The 24,276-nt window shown below is 40.1% G+C and overlaps 1 protein-coding gene across 4 annotated transcripts in view; it reads left to right on the top strand.

Moving 5' to 3' along the window:
* The window catches only part of ATOSA (atos homolog A), a 130,731-nt gene that overhangs the window by 3,037 nt on the left and 103,418 nt on the right, over positions 1-24,276 (top strand). For 2 of the 4 annotated variants that reach the window (XM_069098086.1, XM_069098076.1), the window contains exon 1: positions 13,328-13,537. The exons of 1 other annotated variant lie outside the window; for it this stretch is intronic. The gene's annotated coding sequence lies outside the window, so the exon portion shown is untranslated. Of the gene's footprint in view, positions 1-318; positions 433-13,327; positions 13,538-24,276 lie in introns of those variants that run through there. One more of the 4 variants, XM_069098081.1, reaches the window with a different exon arrangement.

Below are 24,276 nucleotides of genomic sequence, written 5' to 3'. Positions count from 1 at the left end.
GCTAAGGTTCCAAATTAAGCAAACAAAAAATCCTTTTGATAAGAATTAAAGAGAAAATAAGCAATGACTTGGTCTTTGGCTAGACTAATTTATAGATCCTTGATTTCAGATTATATTCTTATATTAGTGTAAGTACTTAAAAAAAATGAGAACTATAGAAACCAGCATCCAAGGAGAATGGCAATTCCCTAAGGTGTAGATCTTATGGGGAGAAAAATCCATTTAATAACAATTAAAATATTAAAAACGGCTACAAAATGAGTTAGCTTCATTTGGGATGATATTGTTCTGAATGTTGCTTTTTTTTTTTTTTGAAAGCTTGAAGGTGGAACATTGGAAAGACTTCTGGGATTGGAGTCCAGGGACCCTGGTTCAGATCCCAGATCTGCCATTTTAGACCCCATATGGCCCTAAGCAGAGCACTTATTCCAGGTTTGATTCCCCAGTTTCTTCATCCGTATATCAGGGGGTTGGACTAGATGATCTCAAAGGCAGGCCTTTTTTGTGTGTCTCGAAGTTTGGTGAAGCCTACAGAACCCTTCTCCGAATAATGTTTGTAAATGCTTAAAATAAAGTCCACAGGATTACAAAGGAAACTGATTGTATTAAAATATGTATAAATATTTTTTAAAAAACCAAGTTTATGGACCCTGAGTTAAGAATCCATTCCTGGTCTCTTCGAATTCTTAAATTATAATCCTCTGTAGAGTCTGAATAAAACCCTTAAACTAACATCAATATGAAATTTTCAACAATACTGTTCCTATATAGCTTTTCAAATATCTGTATTTAGAGTAACTTCATGTATATAACATATAAAATTTTCCTCCCATAAATCTTTTTTTTTGGGGGGGGGGGAGGCAATTGGAGTTGGTGACTTACTCGGGGTCATACATCTAGTATATGATGGGGTGCTTGGGATATATATCTGTAATAGCAATTTGTAAAACCAAATGGCAACATCAGTCTGTAACATCAATTTGTAAAACAATTGTAACTGCAATTTGTATTGTAAAATTATAATAGCAATTTGTAAAACCAATCTGTAAAATCCCTTTCCCAGCCTCAAACTCTGCCCCTTCCCCCTATCTGCACTCTGCCTGGGCAACAACTTGTGACTCATTTGTCCTTACTTAATCTCCTCATGTCTCCTCCTGTCTGGCCCAAATCTCATCTCCAAGTTAAACTCCTCAAACTTTTATCTATGCACTGAAGTCACAAGTTCCTCTCAGTCAGCCCTAACTTTTATCTATGCACTGAAGTCCCTTGCATCCATCCTGTCAGCCCTGGCAATGGCAGCCCTACGCTTTAAAAGTAAAAGCCTTTAAAAAAAGTATGCCCCCTTTCACTTGCAGGTCCCCTAAGGATCCTTGCCCGCTGTATAATAAACTTTTTCAACTCTGACTTCCAAGTAAGGCTGAGCTGAATTCTTTCCAGACTGAATCTCAGGTTCTGGTCTTAGATAAGATCAGAGTTCCTGCCAAACCTATTGGGAGCCATCCCTCCTCAGTATGTGTAGAGATCAAATTTGAATTCAGGTCCTCCTGATTTCCAGGGCCATTGCTCTATCTACTGCACCACCTAGCTGTCCTCCCATAAATTCCATGGAGTAGGTATTAAATTCAATCAATCAACATTTATTAAGCACTTACTGTATCCCAGGCACTTTGGTAAGCACTGAGGTTGCAAAACAAGCAGAGATTTGCAGTCATATTTGCAGATGTAAAAACTGAGAAACAAATCACCTTAAAGGACATGACCAAGGTCATATAGCTACCTAGATGTCATTTTAAAAAATCCTCTGGAAATGAGGTTCCTTTAAGAAATCAGCCTTGTTTAAAAAAAAAAAAAAAAGGAAAAAATGGGCTAGCCAAATTACGAATAATGGTAGATCATGCAAAACAACCTCTTGTGTCACACAGCTCCAGGGCAATGTTCCTGCCAAGCCACACAGGTTCTGTTTGACCACAGGGTCCACCTTTGGCAAAAATTTGAAGAGAGTGGTATTCCTAACCCACTTCCTCCTCAATGACTGTGTGACCTATCCCCCTCCCTAGTGTTCTTCCTGCTCTCCAGTCCCTGCCCCCTCTCAAAGGGGAACTGATCTTGACCTATTTATACTCTGATTAATTTAAGGGTTGATGAGTTACACTTACCACACATTTACATTTTAAGCTTTTATTCTCTAATTGTGCAATAATCTGGTTAAAAAAAAATTGCAGCACCTTTTCCCAGAGATGAGGGGTTGAGGGGAGAGGGGGAGGTAACTGAGGGCTGGTTTTGGACTAGGGAAGACCCAAGTTCAAGGCCACCTAGGTGGTACAGTAGATAGAGTGCCAGGCTTGGAATCAGGAAGACTCATCTTGAGTTCTAATGTGACCTCAGACACTTAGTAGCTGTGTGACCCTGGGCAAGTCACTTAACCTTGCTTGCCTCTGTTCCCTCCTCTGTAAAATGAGCTGAAGAAGAAAATGGCAAACCTCTCCAATATCTTTGCCAAGAAAAACCCAAATGGGGTCACCAATGTCGATTACAACTGAACAACAGGAAGTTCAAGTTTCTGACCAGTACTAGCTATGGGACAGGTCTGGTGACCTCTCAGTGCTCCAGGCAAGTTCTTTGAGGACTTTGTTACTGTTGATCTGGGGAGAGGAGGGATCTCTCTGTTCTGAGAAGTGTCCAAACTGAGAGTTCCTTGTACTGATGAAATAAATCATAGGTCCAGGGTGTTCCCTCCCTCAAAATCTGGGAAATGGGGGGATATTAGGGTGCGATATGGAGATGACTGAAATAATTAATTTCTGAACTCCCCTCTCCCTTTTCCTCCAAGGGGAGGGATTCTAACCCCTGATCCTGGTGTAAAGAACCCTGAATTTGGAGGCATGGGAGCAGTATTCAAATTCTGCTTCTGCTACTTCACTACCCGTGTGACCATTTCATTTCCCTGGGCCTCAGTTTCCTCCTCGACCAACTAGATGACCTTTGAAGTTGCTTCCAGGTCCAAATCCATGGTCCCATGACTTGGAACTATGATTTGCAGGTGTGTTCTGGTGGGCATGACTGACCAACCAAAGACAAGGCTACTTTTAGTATGTTAACCTATGCCCAGGAATAGGCAAATATGTAAATAATGTATACTTTGCATTTCTCTAAATGTATTTTTGAAGTAGATTTTTAAAGCTACAGGTTAATTCTATGAGAGATTTTTTTTTTTTAATGTTCTTTGGGTTGTCGCTTTCATGCCCCCAGCAAAGGGAAGCAATAAATCCAATATTACACTATGTCATCTCGCTGTCAATAATTTTCTTTGGGAATTATAAGAATCCTGACCTGCAGCATTTTTACTAGACATTACTTCCTTAATTGTGCCCTAGTAAACATTGAGGGGGAACATCCCTGGGGGAAAATGGTAGTGTGTGATGTGAGCCTGTCATTCTAGGAGCTTTGTTATTATCTTGTACAGCGAGAGAGTTCTGGAAATGAATTCACCTCTATAGTCCCTGCAAACCTATTTTGTGCATACTCGTGCTATTCTGTGCCTTAGTTTGAAAAAAAAACTCGGCGTTTCTATATTAAATGCAGTTCTGGAGATTTGTAACATAAAATAGGCCTGAGTTCTGGCAGTTTAGCATACAGCAACTCATCAGTTAACATCTTGCTATCTTTGTGGCAAAAGTTGCAGGTACTAGAGTTTAACCCTTTCATCTACCCTGACATATAAACTAAGCCTTCAATTAATTGCATGTTAAGAATGGCTCACCCATCAGTATCCTAGCCAGTGAGAATAAATCAGAGAATGTTTGAGCAGAAAATAATTCAACTTCCTCATTTTACATAAAGAAACTAGACTTAAATAAGGTGAAGTGATTTGCCCAGGGATTGATTACACAGCTATTTAATAGAGCCAAGATGAAAGTTTTATCTCTCCTGACTCCTTTCTCCTCTAACCCCCCTTCCTCATGTTCTTTTCAATGCTGTCTTCCTGATAATATGGATATATTTCAGTATCTCTTGTGGCTAGTTCCTAGGGAACATTATCAGTGTGTGGTAGAATATTATAAGTTTCTGTGTGAATTTTTAAGCATTATTATTTTTCTCAAAAATATAATGTTTCGGTAAAGACGAAAAGGTCTTCAGTGACCACCAAATTTTTGCTTTAATATTTTCTTTAGCTTTGGAAATGTCACTCTGGAGTTCATATGACTGACAAGTAATTGTCCTAGATCACTCTTCCTTCCTCTCCCCTCCACCCCTTTGTTCTTCCTTTTCATAACCAAACTACTGGGAAAAAGTTGTCAATCTTTGTTGTTTCCCCATCCTCAGTCGCTTTTCTGCTCCTTGCAATATGACTCCCACTGAAACGGCTCCCTCTTCGTGTTAGCAACCATCTCTTAATTAGACTGGCAGACCTATAAAATCTTTTCCATCCCTTAGATTCTGTGATTTTAGATCTATCTAGTCCAACACCAGGGCTAGGTGGCACAGTGGATAGAGTACCTGGTGTGGAATTAGGAAGGCTCATCTTCCTGAGTTCAAATCTTGGTCTCAGATACTTAGTAGCTGTGTGACCCTGGGCAGGTCTCCTAACCCTGTCTGCCTCAGTTTCCTCATCTATATATAAAATGAGATGGAGAAGGAAATGGCCAACTATTCCAGTCTTTATCAAGAAAACCCCAAAAAGGGTCACAAAGAGTCAGATACAACTGAAAAAGCAATTCTTATCCATCCTCTCTGCTTGGAGAGGATCCATCCTCTCCCTGGCCTTTTGTACATTGCTCTCTTCTGGTTCTCCCAGCCATCTGATAGTTCCATTTCTGTCTCCTTTGCTTATCCACATCCTGCCCCCTTTGTATGAGGGGTAGACCAGGGCTATGTCCTAGGCCAGAACAATGTGTTCTGTGAAGTTTGGATTCAAAGTATAGAACTTGAGGACCTACAGGACCATGTGTGACCTCAAGGCTGCAGTTTCCTAACCCCTGTCCTAAGCACTCTTCTCTTCCATCATTACACCTTTTATCTTGGTGATTTCATCAGTTCTTTCTTTCTATTTTCTAATTTTGGAGGGGGAAAGTCAAGGCAATTGGGTTAAGTGACTTGCCCAAGGTCACACAGCTAGTATGTGTCAAGTGTCTTCCGACTGGATTTGAACTCAGGTCCTCCTGACTCCAGGGCTGGTGCTCTATTCACTGCACCACCTAGAGGCCCCAATTTCATCAGTTCTAATGGGCTCAGTTATCATTTCTTTGCAAATGATTCTTGAATCTATCTATCTGGCCTTGATATCATAATAACTCTAGTCCTATGTCTATTAGACATCTCCCCTTGGATTTCCCATAGATAGCTCAAATTCAGTATATCTCAGATGGAACTTCTTATCCCTAAAATCCACCCTTTTTTCCTAACTTTGCCATCTCTGTCAAGGCCACCACCCTTCTTACCGACATACTTAACTCTTAGTTCTCCCTCAGCTCCTGTATCCAATTAGTCACTTGTCACTTCTGCTTCCATGACATCTCTCCCTTCCAAAGGCCTTTATCACTTTGGGCCTGACTGTTGCAGTGGCCTCCTAATTGAATTCACTGAATCCCAAGCTCTTCCCTCTCCAATCCTCTCTCCACATACAGCTGCCAAATTGATGTTCCTAAAGCTCAGGCCTGACTATGTCACTCCTTTAATCAATAAGTCCCTGGGTCTTCTAATTGCCTTTAGGATTAAATGCAAAATCCTCTGCCTCCTAGGAAGAGAGCTGTTACCAGAATCTAGAGACCTGAATTCTCATTCTGGTTCTATTAACTACAAGGTATCTGACACATTACTTTTAAGTTTACAGAATGCTTTCTTTATATACATTATCTTAATTGAATCATATGCAGATCCTGTGATGTTTCATAAGTACATTCATGGTCAATGTGTTTTTCTTTTGTTTGTTGTATTTGTTATAAGGGAAGGATGTGTTTTTTTGTGGGTACATGTATGTGGGGGAGGAGAATCATTAGGATGTGACTGATTTCATATATATGTACACACATTATATATATACATGCATATATATATATACACATTCTATCTATATATGTGTGTATACACCCATATACACACATATAGTGTCCCTAAAATATGCACCATCAACTCAGCTCTGTGCTGTCTTCCTTCAGATCCTTGTATTCTAGCAAGCCAGCACAGGGGTTGGGCCCCTTTCTTATCAGTCATCTTGGAGGTACAGTGGATAGTACTCTAGGGCCTAAATCAGAAATGCCTGGGTTCAAATTTGGCCTCATTCACTGGCTAGCTGTGTAACCTTAGGCACTTAGGTCTCTTAACCTCTGTTTGCCTCAGTTTCTTAATCTATAGAATGGGGATAATAATAGTATGTACCTCCCAGGGTTGTTGTGAGAATCAGATGAGGTAATATTTATAAAGTGCAAAGGACAGTGCCTGACACATAGTAGGAACTATTATAAATGCTATTATTGTTAAAGTTATTATTATCTTCTTCAAAAATCCATGGTAATAACTATAGGGGTGGGGGGAGGAGAATCTGCAGTAGTGCAATTAGTACCAACTCAGGAATCACTAGACACCCAAGGTAGCTTCTCCTGAAAGTCTATCTCTCAGAATCCGTGTTTGGTCATCTGTGTTCAGGATAAGAAGCACAGAGCAGAAGAGGCAGCCTGAGACCTTAGATCAAGCTCACCTAGCTGAACCTCTATTCTAGTGGCCAAAGTGGGGCCTATCATGGGAAGCCCCAAGTCCAGAGAGATAGCTACAAACTTCTGGAGACACCAAGGGAGCGCCCAGAGGGTGGAGCCACGGCTGAGTGGGCATATCTTCCTGGTCCAGTGGCCTGTTGTCTCTGTTGCAGACTCCTCTCTCTTCTGCTATCCTAGTGACCAAGAGATTGCCATATCATTCTAGACCAGTGAAGCTTTGTAGTGAGACACGTCTCCTGATGTTGCTAGGGGAGCTCAGTGCATGACCAAAGGCATGTACTATAGACAGAGGCAATGGGGACTGAAGGGGAAGGTTCCCCTGATTTATACCCATTACAAATATCCCATGGGTATCAGTACAGCATTTGAGCTATCCATCTTCTATACTTAATTCTTGATCCATAACTGTCCCACCTCCTTTTCTAAGTATATACTTCCTTGATGACGTTTTTTTATGCCACTCCCTATGTGTTGAAATTGTTGGTAATATGATACAACCTACTTAAAGCTACTGAGTGTCATTACTCTTTGAGATCTTGATTTTTCAGAGAAAAGTATTCCTTGATTGGTATCTATATGGTGTTACTTGGAAAAAATCTGGTATTAAAGAGATGAGTTTTTGTGTCATGGGAGCAGTTTGTGAAAGTGCTATATAATTTTCCAAGGACAATCCAGTCCTCTTTTTCAATTCTGCACCAAGCTCATGAAGTAGTTGACCTTGAAAACTGGGAAATGGATAAAAAAAAAAAGACATTGAATCTGATCGCCACCTTTTCTTGGATTTGTTTAAATATTGTAAATAGTTGCCATAATGAGGAACGAAAAGAACCTGATATACCACCTTAAGAAGCAAACACTCGATCTATTTGCCAAGTAGAGTCATCGTACCCAAGGGCAACACTAATTTACATAAGCTTATTTGCAAACCATTATGAATGAGGATAGTGAAAGATTGACCAATAGTAACTACCATAAAACAGTGAAAAACAGCAGAGGATGAAGGGAGCTGGAGAAAGCCCGCCAGGAGACTTAGTTAACCTAGGCTATTCCAAAAGCATTTATAAATGAAATAGGGAGCAGTACAGCTATGTAAAGTGGAACAGATTTTCTAGCATTTCTGACAGTGAGCTCTGCTCCGGTAACAGTGCAATCACTGCATTTGGATTTCACCACTGTATTACCAGATATTCTATGTAAGGAAGTAAAAATGACACTGAAGATGAAGTCAGAAAAAATAGTCTGGATTACTAAAAGGTCTTAAAAGAAAGGAACCAGCTATTTGACTGAGGGTGGAGAAGGGTATAGGTGTTCTTATGGGTGAGCAACTTAGCTATAACTTAATCTTAGATAATTGACTAGGGGTCTGAGAAGCAATACTTGAATCCAGGTGTTCCTGACTCCAAGAAAGACCCTCTCTTGGGGTGGCTAGGTGTTGCAGTGAATAGAGCACTGGCCCTGGAGTCAGGAGGACCTGAGTTCAAATGCAGCCTCAGACACTTAAAAACTAGCTGTGTGACCTTGGGCAAGTCACATAACCGCAACTGTCCTCTAAAAAGCATAAAAAAAAAAAGAAAGAAAGAAAGACCCACTCTGATGCCTCTTGTCCATGATAGATTTATCAAAAAATTCCAACTTAATTGGACCATTGACTTAATTCCATATAATTTCCTTTTCCGGGTAAGTTGACCCTTGCAAATAATAAATGACCAGGGGTACAAACTATTGCAGTAAATAGTGTACAAACCAAACCCCCCACACCAGAATTTCAATTCCAACCTTATTGGACCCTTGACTTAATTCCATATTATTCTTTTTCCAGACTTGTTGACACTTGCAAATAGATGGCCAAACCTACATAGTATTGTATTAAATAATGTGCAAACCAAACAACCACATAAAAATTTCTGTAACAGTCAGCTTTCTACAAAACTGCCCCATCCCCACAGAATATGCAAAGGAGAATTCTGGGGAAGGCTCATGCATTTTCATTGTGGGTTGTTGGTTTAACCGGCAGGGAATTTTTCTCTCAAATACAGTGATAAACCTAAGTCTTCTATGGCAATGAGAAAGTCAGTTGTTTTGAGTTTGGGTACCTCCTTAAGGAGATAACCTGCAAAATTTAGGTATCAGGCTTTAGGAACTTTAGGAGCCCAGGAAAGGTTTCCATTTTCTGGCTACTAATAAAAGACCAGAGAGAATGGAAAACTTACAATAGGTAGTTACTATTTATTTTTTAATCTCTGGGCCATCTTTTCTTTGTCGGAAAATAAATTGGTATTTCATTTTAGCCTTTCTATGAAACAAAATTTTCTATTTCCCAACTCTGAACATTTTCACTGTCTTTCCCTCATCCTTAGAATGTTCTCCCTCCACATCTCTGCCTAATGGATTCCTTGACTTCTTTCAAATCCAAGCTGAAATTCCCACCTTCTATACAAAGCCTTTCCTCATCTTCTTCATTCTCTTACCCCTGCCCCAATTCCCCAATTTTCCTGCATGTTGTCTCTCACTGTCTTTTTTTTTTTTCAGCAATCGGGGTTAAGTAACTTGCTCAAGGTTACATGGCCGGGTGTTTCTGGGTGGGCGCTGAGTGTCTGAGCCCGGATTCGATCCCAGGTCATCCCGACACTGGGGCCGGTGCTACTCGCTGAGCCCCCCGGCCGCCCTTTGTCTCTCACTTTCAACTGTAAATTTCTTGAGGGCAGAGACTGGCTTTTGTTTTTCTTTCTATCACTTAATGAATGTGGACTAATTGAAATATTTATTTGTGTTTTTAGGTACAAGTACAGGGTGTCCCTAAAGTCTGGACACATATGAAATCTAATTATGCGTATTTTTCAAGAAATTAAATGAATGACATTTTCAGCAACATTTTATTTAACTAGCATAAATGAGATTTCATAGGAAGACATAGGAGAGGAAATCTCATTAATTAGTTAAACTAATCTCATTAATATGGAAAATAGTCTTCAGTAACTAATGAAAGCTTTTATTCCATATGAAATTGTCATGGCTAAAATTTACGCTAATTAAACAAAATATTGTTAAAAATTTTATTCATTTCATTCCTTGAAAATCTGCGTAGTTAATGCGATTTCCTATGTGTTCAGACTTTAGGGACACTCCACAATATACTTCTATGTAAGTTCCTTGATATTTCATTGTTTCTTGATGATCGGTTTCACCTCTTCCTCTATTCTTTTTTTTTTTTTTTTTGGTTTGGTTTTGTTTGTTTCCTTTTTGGAGGGGGGAGGGCAGGGCAGTTGGGGTTAAGTGACTTGCCCAAGGTGACATGGCTAGCAAGAGTTAAGTGTCTGAGGCCAGATTTGAACTGAGGTCCTCCTGACTCCAGGGCCAGTGCTCTATTCACTGCACCACCTAGCTGCCCCCTCCCCCCCATCTTCCTCTATTCTTATGGGCTACTGTATTGCTTACATTTCAGTTTTCTTGTTAATTTAAATAATTAATCTCCACCTCCAGTCTTCAGTTTATCCTTTTTACTTTAGTGTATGTTATTCTTTTTCATGTCGTCAGTCATGTGAATACTCTGGTTTCTCTTCGTAATACTGATTTCATCAAGTTTCTGCTATCTATTTCAGCTATGCTTGGGGTACTCAACCCTCTCTACATCAGCGGATGTGGAGCTCATTGTGGTGTGGGTAATTTCCTTTGCTTTGTGGCTTCCTTACTCAGCTATACTTCATCCTTTGAGAGTCTTGACTTCTTTCCTCACAAATCCCCCACAATGGGGTCCACACCTCGGTATACCTCCAATTTAATATCCGGAGATTATCTTGGAGATACTTCATGGTGTGATGCCGACCTGTTGCATTATGATGAAGAGATAAATGAGAGATTAGTGAGAAACCTTTACAGCTAAGATAATAGAAATTTCTTTACTATGCATAGCCCTTGGAGAAGTTGGGCTGCATTTTGAGATCCTCTGTGAAAAAAAAAAAGCTGGGTATTTTCTGCAATTTTTAATGAATAACTTTCTCAGTAAACCAGAGAATATCTTTCTGAAGTATAGTGGCTCCAGGAAAGACAATTTCCAGGAAATCTGTGTGCTGGATTGTGCTTGTATACTTTAGAATGGATCAAAGTTAAGGGTTTTTTTTTTTCTGTGATATCCCCACAAACACTATACAGTTCCTTCAGACTTTAGTGTGCTTAGGAATGGGAAAAGGATAAGCATTTATATCTTACCAACTATGTGCTAGAAAAACTATACTAAGTGCTTTAAAAAAAAATTTTTTTTTGCTTTTTGGAGGGCAATTGAGGTTAAGTGACTTGCCCAAGGTCACATGGCTAGTTTTTGTGTTAAGTGTCTAAGACCGGATTTGAACTCAGGTCCTCTTGAGAGTGCTCTATTCGCTGTGCCACCTAGCCACCCTATACTAAGTGTTTTTTACAAATGTTATCATTTGGTCCTCACAACAACTCTGCACAGAAGGTGCTGTTATGATTCCCACTTCATAGTTGAGGTAACTAAGGCAAACAGGTTACCCAGGGTCACACTGCTAGTAAGTATATGAGGTCGGATTTGAATTCAGGTCTTCCTGACTCCAGGACCAACACTCTATCCGTTGTACTACCAGCTGCTTTCAGATAAATCCGAAGACTTATTTCAGAATTTTTGTTCTGCAGTGACCATGGTAATATTCTCCAATTGACAGAATGAAGCAATGACTTTGATCTAGAGCAGTGATACTATGAATTTCCAGCTCTGGGCTATTTGGAAGGTACACAGTGAGTTGAATTGAGCAGTGCTATCTTTCACTGCTTGCAAAGAGTGTTTCTATTTGCTCTTTCCATTGTATGTGACATGTTCATAAGCGAGAGAATGTGTTTTTGAAATATCGACCAACTATGCTGAATGGTTTAACAAAATCTGCAGGTGCAGAATTTCATTTCTGTAATTTAGTCTAGAGAAGGTGGCTTAGCTTGCATCTGCTTTATAGCATTGCAGTGAGATAGTCCTGTAGGGCCTGAGATCACTTCTACAGTTGTCTTTTTTGTTCCATTGAGCTGTTGGGTTCTGATGGAGGCCAGCAGGCACTTTGATTTATCACAGATGTGATACAAATTTCTCTGTTATACTTTATTCATAGCACATGAAAAATGAGTTATACTGGGAGGTCTCCTTTGCACATGTGAAAAAAGTTCCTGGAGATTTTCTGCAGTTCTTCCTGAGACCTTCCTATAAACTAGACCATGTGCACACATGCATTTCTTTTTTTCCCCCTTAATAGTATTTTTTTCAATTGCATGTAAAAAAATAGTTTTCAACATTCATCTTTGTAAAATTTTGAGTTCCAAATTTTTCTCCCTCTCTCCTTCCCCTCCCTCCTCTCCAAGACAGCAAGCAATCTGATATAGGCTACACATGTAAGATCATGTTAAACATTTCCACATTAGTCATGTTGTGAAAGAAGAATCAGAACAAAAGGGAAAAACCATGAAAAAGGAAAAAACAAAACAGTGAAAACAATATGCTTCAATCTACATTCAGACTCCATAGTTCTTTCTCTGGATGTGGTTAGCATTTTCCATCATGAGTCTTTTGGAATTGTCTAGGATCATTGTATTCACATGCATTTCTCAACTGCACAGTCTTGGAAAGGGATAACTTTTTTGGTGTGTGAAATATTGGGGACTGGGTTTAAATTGTAGAGTTGGAAGTAGAGATCACAGAAGATGGCAGATTTAGAACTGAAAAGGACCTCACAGGTCATGTCGACCAACACTTATTTTTTTGTTGGTTAGTCATTTTAGTCATGTCTGACTGTTTGTAACCCCATTTGGGATTTTCTTGGGAAAGATACTGGAGTAGTTTGCCATTTCCTTTTCCAGATCATTTTACACATGAGGAAACTGAGGCAAACAGTGTTAAGTGACTTGTCCAGGGTCACACAGCTAGGAAGTATCTGTGGCCAGATTTGAACTGAGGAAGATCTTCTTGACTCCAGGCCCAGCACTTTGTCCACTGCTTCACTTAGCTGTCATATGCTTATGTTAGAGGTGAAGAAACTGAGACCAGACAAGTACTTTCCCCAAAATTTAAAATAAAATATATTATTATTGTAATGTTGCTGTATTCTCTTTGCTAATATTTTATTTTAATTTTTTACATCTATATTCATGAGGGAAATTGGTTTGTAATTTTCTTTCTCCATTTTTTCTCTTCCTGATTTATGTATCAGTATCATATTTGTGTCACAAAAAGAATTTGGTAGGGTCCCACTGTTATAAAATGGAAGAGGTGGGATTTGAACCCAGGCCTTAGACTTCACATGCAGCACTCACACTTTCTCTCTTTGGGGTCTTTTAGTAGTGGCTCTGTGGTATTCTTTCAGTATGCTTTCAGCAGCAAGCAGACACTACCACTGTCTTAGTGTGCCTCCCATATAGCACATGTAGATTATACATTATACATGTATACTCTTCCATATACATACTTCCATTGTATACTCTGGACAACACCCAGAGAGAGACTACTCCTAGAAGTCTCTTTGTATTGCATTGAACAATTAGTGGGATGACGACGTTAAGCAATCCTCCACCCAGCTGCTGCTCCAATGCCTCATCTCCGCATGAAGGTATGACGATAATGTGAAGTCCCCACCCAGGTCCTATTCCAGTGCCTCGTCTTGGCATGAAGGCGACTCTGGCTTTTCAAAGGCTGATGCTACCCGAGTACAAGTACCTGCCAAGGTGGAAGGATTCTAGGATGGAGAAGCATCTCAGCTAAGTGTGGAGAGACTCAGCCCCTGACTGGCTGGAAGGTGATGCCATATTTGTTCATAGCAACACAGGAACACTCTCTGGTAAGACAGTAATGGGGTTACTATTTGTGTCAGTGACAATCTAACGAAATTACTTATTGTTGATGCCTTGAAGCGTAGCAAAAAGAATTCTCTTGACAGAAATGATGTGAAATTCTGTGTCAGTATAAAAGCTAAATGGCCAGTGGACTTCTGTAGCAGGGGAAGGTAGGTTGGTTGCATGGCCAGTGGACTTCTGTAGCAGGGGAAGGTAGGTTGGTTGCATGGTTATAATGGTGTTAGTGGTGGTGTTTTTCATATGTTCATAGAGGTTTGCTTTGAAATGGGAGAATATTTAAGGATTATATTTTTAAAAATCTGTCCTGAGGCTTACGCACACAGCACTAGGTCCCAAAGGAAGTGCACAAAAATGTGAGAGTCCCTTAAAGCTGGGGATCAATAGTAGGTAGTCAAGAAGAATAAGTGAACACACGAAACAGTTAAATAACAAGTAAGTGGAAAGTTGTATGTTACTGATTATGAATGCAGTTTGAATTTAAAAGTATGAGTGAACTGGAGTAGATGGAGGAGATGAGATGTGAGCCGAACACTGAAGGATTTATATAGAGGCAAGATAAGAAAGGCAGGCATTCCAGGTAGTTTTAGCAGCAGACTGTGCCAAGGGAATTAATTTCTTTAGCTTCAAGTGAGAAGCTAAGATTTAATGAAGCAAGGGTGTATCTAAGTGTGACCCCATAGTCTCTGAGAAACTTGAGAAACAAGAGAATGTGCTTGTAAACAGCAAATCCATAAATACAAGTGATTTATATTGTTGAACAATATCTATGTATCTACATGTACAATGACAAAAATAGACATCAATTAGCATTTTGGATTTTGATCTTCAGTAATAATAATAGCTCTCTAATAAATTTTAAGAACAAAAGAATGTGCTTCTGAACAATACAAATCAATAAATACAAATTATTTGTATTGTTGAACATGTCTCTGTATACATAACAAAGATAGAAATATCAATTAACTTTTAGATTTTGATTTTAGTAATAATAATAGGGATAGCTAGTATTTACATAAGAGCTTTATAGTTTATAAAGCACTTTACAAATGTCTCATTTTATCCTCACAACAACCCTAGAAGGGAAGGTGTTATTATTATCCTCATTTTACAGATGAGAAAACTGAGGCAGACAGAGGTCACGGGACTTGCCCAGGATCACACAACTAGTAAGGGTCCAAGGCTGGATTTGAACTCAGGTGACACTAGATCTTTAGGGAATAGAATTCTGAAGAACTTCGAAGAATATTTAGCAGTCGTCTAGTAGCCTTCATTTTACAAAGGAAACTAAAGGCCCAGTGAAGTTAAGTGAATTTGCTTGAAGTTTTCAATTCTAGTTTTCAAAAGAACCAGGGTTAGAACCCAGAACTTCAATAGATATGTGACCTCATTAGTGTATATACACCCTCCATCAGCATAGCTTGCATCTATCCATAACTTAAGTAATCTTTGTGTAGGTCTTTCTAAAGATCTTCTATGAAAGGTCTCTCAGCCCCTAAATGCTGGAATTCTGTTGATAGTGTAATGGATTCCACACTTGGGCAGTTCATCTCTTATCTCTTACTGAATGACCAGCTCATCTCCTTTTCCAACCACACATGTCATTGATTGTGTCCTTTATATCACTTTTCATGCTCAGATCATCATTGGTAATATGTTACAGCCTACCTGTGGCCACCATGTATCTTTCTGTTGTCCCTTGGGTCACCTGTAGTTTAAGGTTGTTTTTTCCCTTCATAGATCGTAGTATTCCATGATTGCCAGCCATGTAGCATCACTAGAAAAATATTGACCTTTTTTAAAAAATGAACATTTTTTGCAGGCTGCTGCTTGGGATTATTATATTCAATTCTGGCCCCAATTTATTACCCCTTTATAGTGCTTATCCAAGATATGTGTACTGATAGACTAACTTAGTGGGCTAGTCATATGTGTCAAAATCTGGGTAATATATATTCTTTATCCACTTTCCTGTGCAGATGATGAGGTTCATCTCTTTTGAGGTATCCCAGATCTCCCTAAGGAGGGAGGGCCTGAAGTACTTCACAGCTCCACGTAATTAACCTGATGTCATTCACAATCAGGAACATATGAAGCATTTCTCCATTTATGTGTAATTTCTCTAAAAAAAAAAATCACACAGAACATCTTCCATGACACTGTTGAGAGCTTTTTGTAAGAGCATACAACTGCTTATTTTATAATTTGATCACAGAACATAGTGATTTCTGTGGTAACATCTGTCATGCAATCATATATGAACTTAACACTTGTGGAAGACATATTGTTTGCAGAAAGGCCTTTAAAGGCCAAACTTGCTCAGTTTTGTTTTGTTTTTTAGCAACAGACAGTAGGCACAGTTGGTTATTTTACACTTTCTTTCTCTTAGGCAATTGTGTAACTGGTCTGCTATAGAAAACGATTTGCCGGTCACTGACTATGGCTTGGGCCTGTATTGAGAATAATTATAATAACAGCCAATCTTTATATAGTGCCCACTATGCTAGGCATTGTGCTGAGAGTTTTGGATGGCGGATCTCTTGAGTTCTGGCTTTCTAAGCTGCCATAGTGACACTGATCAAGTGTCCATGTTAAACCAGGCACCAATATGGGGCCTTTAAAATCATGCTCCCTTCAGGATAGATTTCTATCATCAAGTACCACTTTCTCCATAGCAATTGTTAAGTCATCTCAGTTGTGTCTACTCTTTGTGACCCCATTTTGGGGTTTTCTTGGCAAAGATACTGGAGCAGTTTGCCCATTGCCTTTTCTAGCTCATTTTACAGATGAGGAAACTGAGGCAAACAGGGTTAAGTGACTTGTCCAAGGTCACAGTGTTAGTGTCTGAGATTGGATTTGAACTCAGATCTTCCTTACTCCAGGATTGGGCATACTATCTACTGCACCACCTAGCTGCCCAATATAGTAGTAATAGTAATAATTAGTACATTAATCTCATGCTTTCAGGTTTTCAGGACTCATTTTTTATAACAACTCTGTGAGTTAGGTTTTATGAATATCATCCCCATTTACTTGATAAGGAAACCCAAGCTCTGAGAAGCTAATTCACATAGCTAATATTATTAAATTTTCCCAGATTAGAAGCAGTATTTGAACCCTCAACTTCTGGCTCCAAGGCCAATGCCCTTTCACCCACACCTTGCAGCTCCTTTCAAGCTGTATGGAATTCAGTTGCAGGAGTTCCACTGTTATCAATGATGAAAATAGATAGCAGAAATATTGACAGATCTGTTCTAATTAATGTCAATTTGTTTTCCTTCTTACAGTATCATTTGCAAATGCTCCCACTGTGATCTGGTTTAGCTAGAGTTCATGCTAAAGCTCCTTGCAAATTTATTTCCCCCTTTCCTTCTTTATGCTGTTTTGTGAAACAATACTTATCAAAATCTCCTATCATCCCTCTTTAAAATTCTGCAAATAAGCTTGTGCTCTACGTTAGTGTTGTATGTGGCTGCTGTGTATCTCCATTTGACAAGATCAGACCTTTGCTGGATTAGGCAGTTTTCAGACTCTTGCAGCAACTTTTCACTGGTTAAAGTTCTCAGAAGTAATGGTGATAGTGCCTTACTATCAACTAGTTCAGATAGTTCATTGCCCATTTTTTTCAATCAATAGCTTTTTAAAAGATATTAAGTTGGAGTTGTTAGACTGATATCCAATGTTGTGTTTTCATCTGTATCAGTCAATCAACACTCATTTCTTAAATGCCCACAATGTGCCAGGCCTTGTGATAGGTAGCAAAGACAGAAGGGTGACAGCCTCTGCCTTTGAGGAGCTTAAGGTAGTTAGCTATAAGGGAGACTGTATCTGTACATATAAATACATACAAATAACATACAAGGTAATTTGGCACCATGACACTATCAGCAGAAAGGGGAAAAGGGTTGCATATCAAAGAAGGCCTTATATAGGAGGCAGTGCCTGAACTGAACTTTACAAGAAAGGAAGGATACTTGGAGGTGGAAGGAAGGAAGGAAAGCATTTTGGGAATGGTGGAGAATGTAAGCAGAGGCAGAGATAGGAAATGGAAACGTGTTAGGAATGACAGAATGGCCATTTTGACTGAGTTGTAGAGTTTGTAAAGGGGAGTAATGTATCATCAAGCTGGAAAAATAGTCTGACTATGGCAGTGGTAGGGGAATTATGTGGCTGAAGAAAAACACTGTCTATTACCTCTCTCTCACTCCCATTCTCGAGTAAGTAGAACTAGTCTGTTTCTAGTTCTTCCTCCAAGGCTGATTCTCCCAAGTTACTGCTATTGACTTCTCTTTTTAGGGGAGGGATGTTTCCTTGAACTTTAAGGTGAAGAACAAAGGGATTTTTGAGGTGCTTCAGATGTTGTGGAGGGAAGCAACTCCCTACTTTCCAAGCCTTCTCCCCCCACCATACTTATTGTTAACTCTTTGTCATTTGCCCAAGGAAATCCAGGATAGTCTGGATTTATTTTGATCGCAGTTTTGGGGGAGTTAATAATATGCTTTCAATAAAAGTCTTCTTGGTCTGTTTTGAGCCCCCAGCTGGTATCCCAGCCATTTAAAAGAGTTTCCTTCTCTGTTTGTTCATAGCTGATCACTCCTTCTCTATGTCCTCTTTTAATCCTCTCAAGAACCCACCCACACAGTGAAATATATTTTGGACAAAGAAGCTTTTTTTTGAGAACATGTGGCTAATACAGAATGCAAAAACACTTTTTTTTTTTAAAGAAATAGGAAGTAGGCTCACTGAGAAAGCCAAGTGCTAAGTAGGCTGTGGGGAGGTGGGAGTTTTACCATTGTTGGCCTTTGCAAAAGTGTATTCTCTTTTCATTTAGACATTCTCTCTTGGAAAAGTCTGAGGTCAGTTGCTACAACAGTGGCTGTTACCTCAGTGGCCCTGGGAGGCCACTGCTTTCCCATCCTCTCTCTCCCTCATGCAGCCAGTGGAGAAGTAGCATTGTCCCATAGCTGACTGCTCATGGCTCTTTCCTGAGATAATCTTTCTCCCTTCTCCAGGAGGATGAGATGGGGGAACCAGCTGTCTTTTCTGTCCTTGGATCAGACTATACTGATAATTCCCACCCTGCTAGCTTCTTTCCCAGTTGTATTCTTCATTCCTTTGCTAAAAAGGGGGACGACAAGGGGCAGCCAGGTGGCTCAGTGAGTAAGAGCACCAGCTCCAGTGTCGGGATGACCTGGAGATCGAATCCGGGCTTAGACACTTAGCACTCACCCAGAAACACCTGGCCGTGTAGCCTTGAGCAAGTTACTTAACCCTGATTGCTTTAAAAAAAAAAAAAAAGGAAGACTACAATAATTTGGAGCCAGTTTGTGAAGGTCTTTGAATGCCAAGCAGAGTGATTTATGTTTGATCTCACTGGTAAGCTCTAGATCTCTGGAATGTATTTCAGAGGCCATCTGATCTAATCCTCTTGTTGTTGAATCATTTCAGTCATGAACAGCCCTGTGTGAATCCTATTTGGGATTTTCTGGGCAGAGATATTGGAATGGTTTTCCATTTCCTTCTCCAGCTGAGGAAACTGAGGCAAACAGGGTTAATTGACTTGCCCAAGGTCACACAGCTAGGAAGTATCTGTGGTCAGATTTGAACTCAGGTCTCCCTGACCTCAGGCCTGGTGTTCTATTCATCAAGCTGCTTCTTATTTTACAGTTCAGGAATTTTAAGACCCAGAGAAATTAAGGTTACATAGTCAGTATGAAACAGATGTGGAATTTGAACCCAGATCTTTTGAATTCAGAGACAGTATTCTTCCCACTATTTTATCTAATAGAGAGTCACTGGATTTTGAGTTGTAGTGTGGTATGGTTCTACCTGTATTTTAGTAATATTATTTTAGCTTCTCTATGGAGAATGAGTTTGAGAAAAGAGAGTCCAGAAAGACCAATTAAGAGGCTATTGCGATAGTCCAGGCGTGAGAGATAAGAAAGGCCAGAAATAAGGTTAGTGGAAAGAAGGGTATGGATATAAGAAATATTGTGAAAGTGTAATCATCAGGGGGCAGCTAGGTGGCGCAGTGAATAGAGCACTGGCCTTGGAGTCAGGAGGATCTGAGTTCAAATCCAGCCTCAGACCCTTGACACTAGCTGTGTGACCTTGGGCAAGCCACTTAACCCCAATTGCCTTGCCTTCCCCCTTTCAAAATTAAAAAGGTGTAATAATCAGGATCTGATAACTACTTGAAAATGGAGGTGGGGTTAAGGATGGGTAAGACTCATCTGACTCATAATCAGTGCCCCTCTGACCAAGACAGGGCTTTATCTATCTTTGGGAAAAGGAAAAGCTTTTAACCTCCCTTCTCATATTCTTCTCTCCTCTTCAAATCACAGTGAATATGCTAGTTGCAGACAATTAGAAAAGGCTTTGTCTCACTTTACTCAAGCATTAAAATGGGCTAAATGGTGTGATTGCAGTTGAGTACAAGAACACACCTGTTCAAATATGTGAATTGGATCTGGGGGCAGTGACTCTATTGAGTCTGGGGGCCTGAGGTGTAGTTAAAGCCAGACTGTATGGTGAAATCAGGACATACCTGCTGTTCAGTGAGGCCCATAAGGGAGTTAGAATGTTGGGACTGGGGGCAGCATTATTAGGATTCCATCATGATATATGTAGGCAGTAAACTTTTAATAATTTCCAAATTTTAGCCCCTCTGATTTTGCACTGTCTTTGGCAGGGGCTACAGCCTTCCCTGTTCCTATAATCACAGTGATGTTGGGCCTGGAGTCAGGAATATCTGAATTTAGCCCCAGACTCGTTCTAGCTTTGTGATCCTAAGCATTTCAAAATCAGATGACATGGTATCCCAGGAAATGATGGTACTTGTTACCTTTGGGCACATGATGAAACCAATGCTTTTATATGCTTCTTTGAGGAAAACCTTTTTACCCTTCTCTGTGAATGATAATGTCATTATGGATGTAGTTTGGTCTTTTAGTTGTACATCTGTTGGTTGAGTGTTGGTATACCCATGATACCAAGAGTTAATATTTGCAAGTGTTCTAAAAATGTGATTCTTAGGCCTTTTGCTATCTTTTCCTTCATTCCACCACTGTGGAAGCAGAAGAGAGTCAGAAAAGACTGGGAATTATTTTGTATTTTTATTTCTCTCTTGAGCTGCCATGGACCAAAAAAAGGTCATCATTTAGCAGCTAGTCTTCTGATGAGCCTCTCTCCACTTAGTCCTACCATCAATCAATAAACATTTATTAAGCACCTCCTATGTGCCAGACATCATATACTGGGGATAAAAATATTAAAAAGACAGCCCCTGCCCTTGAGGAGCTTACAATCTAATGGAGAAAATGAGGACACAAAAGAAAGCTGAAAGGGGTTTGGAAAAGGGTGAGGAAGAGAGGATAAGAGGGGAAAGAAAGAGGAGAGGAGGAAAGGGAGAAGCTCTTACCTCCACCTTCCATGCAAAGGGTACTGATAGACCAATGAGGTATGAGTATTAAGTCTGATAAAATTTTTTAAGATGAAGAGGTTCCTGATGACCACGTAACTTGGAGCATGAAGGGAAGGAAAGTCCAAAGAAATACAGCTGGGTGCTAAATGAAGAGATAGCTGGCCTGGATACCCTCCTCAAACAACGGACGCAGTCTGTTGCTGGGACTATACTCAGTCTTTCCAGTTTAAGTAGAACCTGCCAGAACTTTTATTCTACTGACATCTCTTTCCAAAAGGCAGGCAGCCTCCTTTGCCACAATGAGGCATCCTAATAGGACTTTTGAAGTGTGACACACCACATTTATTTCAGAAATCTCAGGTTTTCACATATCTGGATCATGCCTGATTCTAATATGTCTTTATAATAGAGGGTATACAACAGTCCATGTCAGTGTTGCTTTAAAAGAAAGACTTCTTCAGGGGAACCTCTGACATCATTCTCATCATGTTCTCTGAGTAATGGTGATGTGTTGGAAAGAGCATTGGAATTGAAGTCAGATCTGGATCTTAGGCCTGGCTGTACCACCAACTAGTTCTGTGACCTTGGGCAAGTCATTCAGTGTCTCTAGGCATCAGGTTCCCCATATCTAAAATCACATGGCTGAACCACAGTGCTGAATTTATACTCAGAGGACTTGGATTTAAATTCTGGCTCTTCCACTTACTTCTACCCATCTGTCACCTACCCTCTCTGGTCCTCATCTTTGTTTTCTGTAAAATGAAGGGAGGTTGGATTGTCTTCTAAAATCCTTTCTAACGTCTGAGTCTGTGATCCTAAATACTCCCTTTCAAGTGTCCTTCTAACCTTCAAAAACTAATTACAAAGAGAGGCAGCATGATGTAACATAAAGAGCCCAGGATTTGGAGATAGAAAGACCTGGGTTCGAATTTTAGCTCTACCATTTGTGACTTTGTGACCTTGAGAAGTCATTTAACCTCTCTTGGCCTCAGTTTCTGAGAAGTGGGGGTTGGGAGTGGTGGAAGCAGATGATATGTAAGCATCCTTCCAAAGTTAAAATCCTATGATTCTATAATTATATGTCTTCTACCTTCCAGTTCACATACACTTCCTTACATTTTCTTGTGCTTAAGTACCTTACATTTTAGCATGCTTTTAAAATGTTTATTCAGGACTTTCACAATGAAGATTCTTAGTTAGGTCCATATACCTATTGAGGTCTAAGACAAATGAGACTACTTATGTCCCCATATAGTTAAATGTATAACTGAGGCAGCACTAATTAGTCAATTTGTGGAGTATCTATGCCCTTTTCTTTTCCTTTTAGGTATTTTACTGTTGTTAGGATACCCCCTTCCAGAGTGGACAGGAGAAAGGAAAGGAGTTGAGACACAAATTTTTGCCTCTTGTTAACAACTATTCTAAAAGGGAAATTAGGTTGAAGCTAAAATTAGGTTTCTGGATTATTTTTAACTGCAGTCTTTCTGTCTTTCATTGCCAAAGATAAATGAGAGGTCAAGTCAAGCATTTATTAAGCTCTGCTAGGCACTGTGCTGAATTCAGAAAATACAAAGAAAGGTAAACATTTACTACCCTCAAGGAGCTTACAGCCTAATGGGGGAGAAAACACACAAATAGTTATGTACAAATAAGGTATACAAAGTATTCCAAAAGTCTTAGTGCAGTTTTAAGCTATTAAAGCTAAAAGGATAAATTGGTGATAATGACAGAGCAAAGGCACTACTAAGCCTTAGGAGGGACCAAGTTGTTGTTAAAAACAAACAAACAACAGCAACAACAAAAAATAAGTTTTAAATGTACACTCCACTGTATAACATTCAGTGTTCCCTAAGTCAAACACATTGGAATTTAAAATTTTGCAGCAATTGAATACTGATAATCATAGTCATTCACCAGGGAGGAATTTCAAACTATACAATATGACAAAAATATTGTGTTGAAAAGTGAAAAATTCAATCTTTGGATCATTCTGTATCAGTCTAGACACAGTCTGAAAGTATGGCTAAGGATTGAAATTATACCTTTTATTTCATTCTGCCTTTCCAGATATCGGGGTACAGTTCTTGACACTTAGAATTTACGAAACATTTTTAAAATGCATGCGTTTAGAATTTGCTTAGTCATGTTTTTCTTGTATTTGGTAACAGATCTTTTGATTTATGTTTCCTGAGACAAAAAACAAAATAAAACAACCACAAAAAAAACCCCAACAAAACAAACATACAGCCTCAACTGATGTCCTATCACTGTACAATAGTAGGATTCCATTACAGGACTACATGAGTCTTATTCTTGCAAATCTAATTTCCTCTTATGTCACTTTATGGGTTCACATAAAAACCAGCTAGCTCAGAAGATTTCTTGGCCCGTCGTGCACAGTCTGCATTGATGGTGGTATCAGCGGCACTCGGGTTGACTTATTTTTCTTTTTAAACAATTGGAATGCTTAACTTGTTTATTCACTTGCCTTCACAATGACACAGACAACACCACCTGAAATGTCATCACGTCACATTGTTATAGCACAACAACACAATTACATCTCGCCAAGCAATGTAATAACATTGTGTCAAGTGTCACCCTGCCATGACTCAGTGTTTTGGGAGCTGTAAAAATTTATTTTTGGAACAGCGAGTGTCCCGAAAGCCAGAGAGTTTGCCCTACTAAAAATCATCAGTGATTTAGGGGGAAACTGGCAGGCAGGCTTGGGGGGTGGGGTGGTGGCATAGATTCTTCGCTCGGTTAGAAAAGTGCCAACACATGGGCTCAGAGTGTCTTCTTGGAGGACTGGGCAGTCCGCCCAGGGGCTTGATATTGACTCTGCTGGGATCTTGGGTGGAGGAGGCGGAGACTATAATTATCCCTCGGGTCCTGGAACCGTCTTCCTCCAGGACCTCTTCCTATTTATTTATGCCAGCCTCTCAACTGAGAAGTTCTTGGAGTCCCGGGGCCCTCACGCTCTCCGCGTCCTCCTGCTGAGGGAGCTGAGGAAGGGCAGGGGCAGCCCAGCGGGGACTCGGGGCCGGCGCTGCCGAGCAAGCCGCGGACTACGGACTACGTGGGCTTCGCGTTGCAATCTCTGTGTCCCTCTGCCGCGGCACCCGTCCTCCGCCCCTTTTTCACACTAGGTCGAGGAGGAGGGGAACCCACGTTGAAACGTTTTTGTCTAACTCAGACCACCCCTCTTCCCCCTTTTCTCCCCTTCCCTCCCCTCCCTCCACTTCTGGTAGTCTGTTGCCCTGTTGCTCTGTTGCTATAACAACCCGGCGCCGTCCCGGGGGG

The sequence above is a fragment of the Petaurus breviceps genome, unplaced genomic scaffold (genome assembly GCF_028583685.1).
Source record: "Petaurus breviceps papuanus isolate PSGF00001 unplaced genomic scaffold, PetGlider_PUasm1.0 37, whole genome shotgun sequence".
Classification (NCBI taxonomy): domain Eukaryota; kingdom Metazoa; phylum Chordata; class Mammalia; order Diprotodontia; family Petauridae; genus Petaurus; species Petaurus breviceps.
Note: the sequence above shows the minus strand (reverse complement) of the source record. Positions and strands in the feature narration are given on the sequence as shown.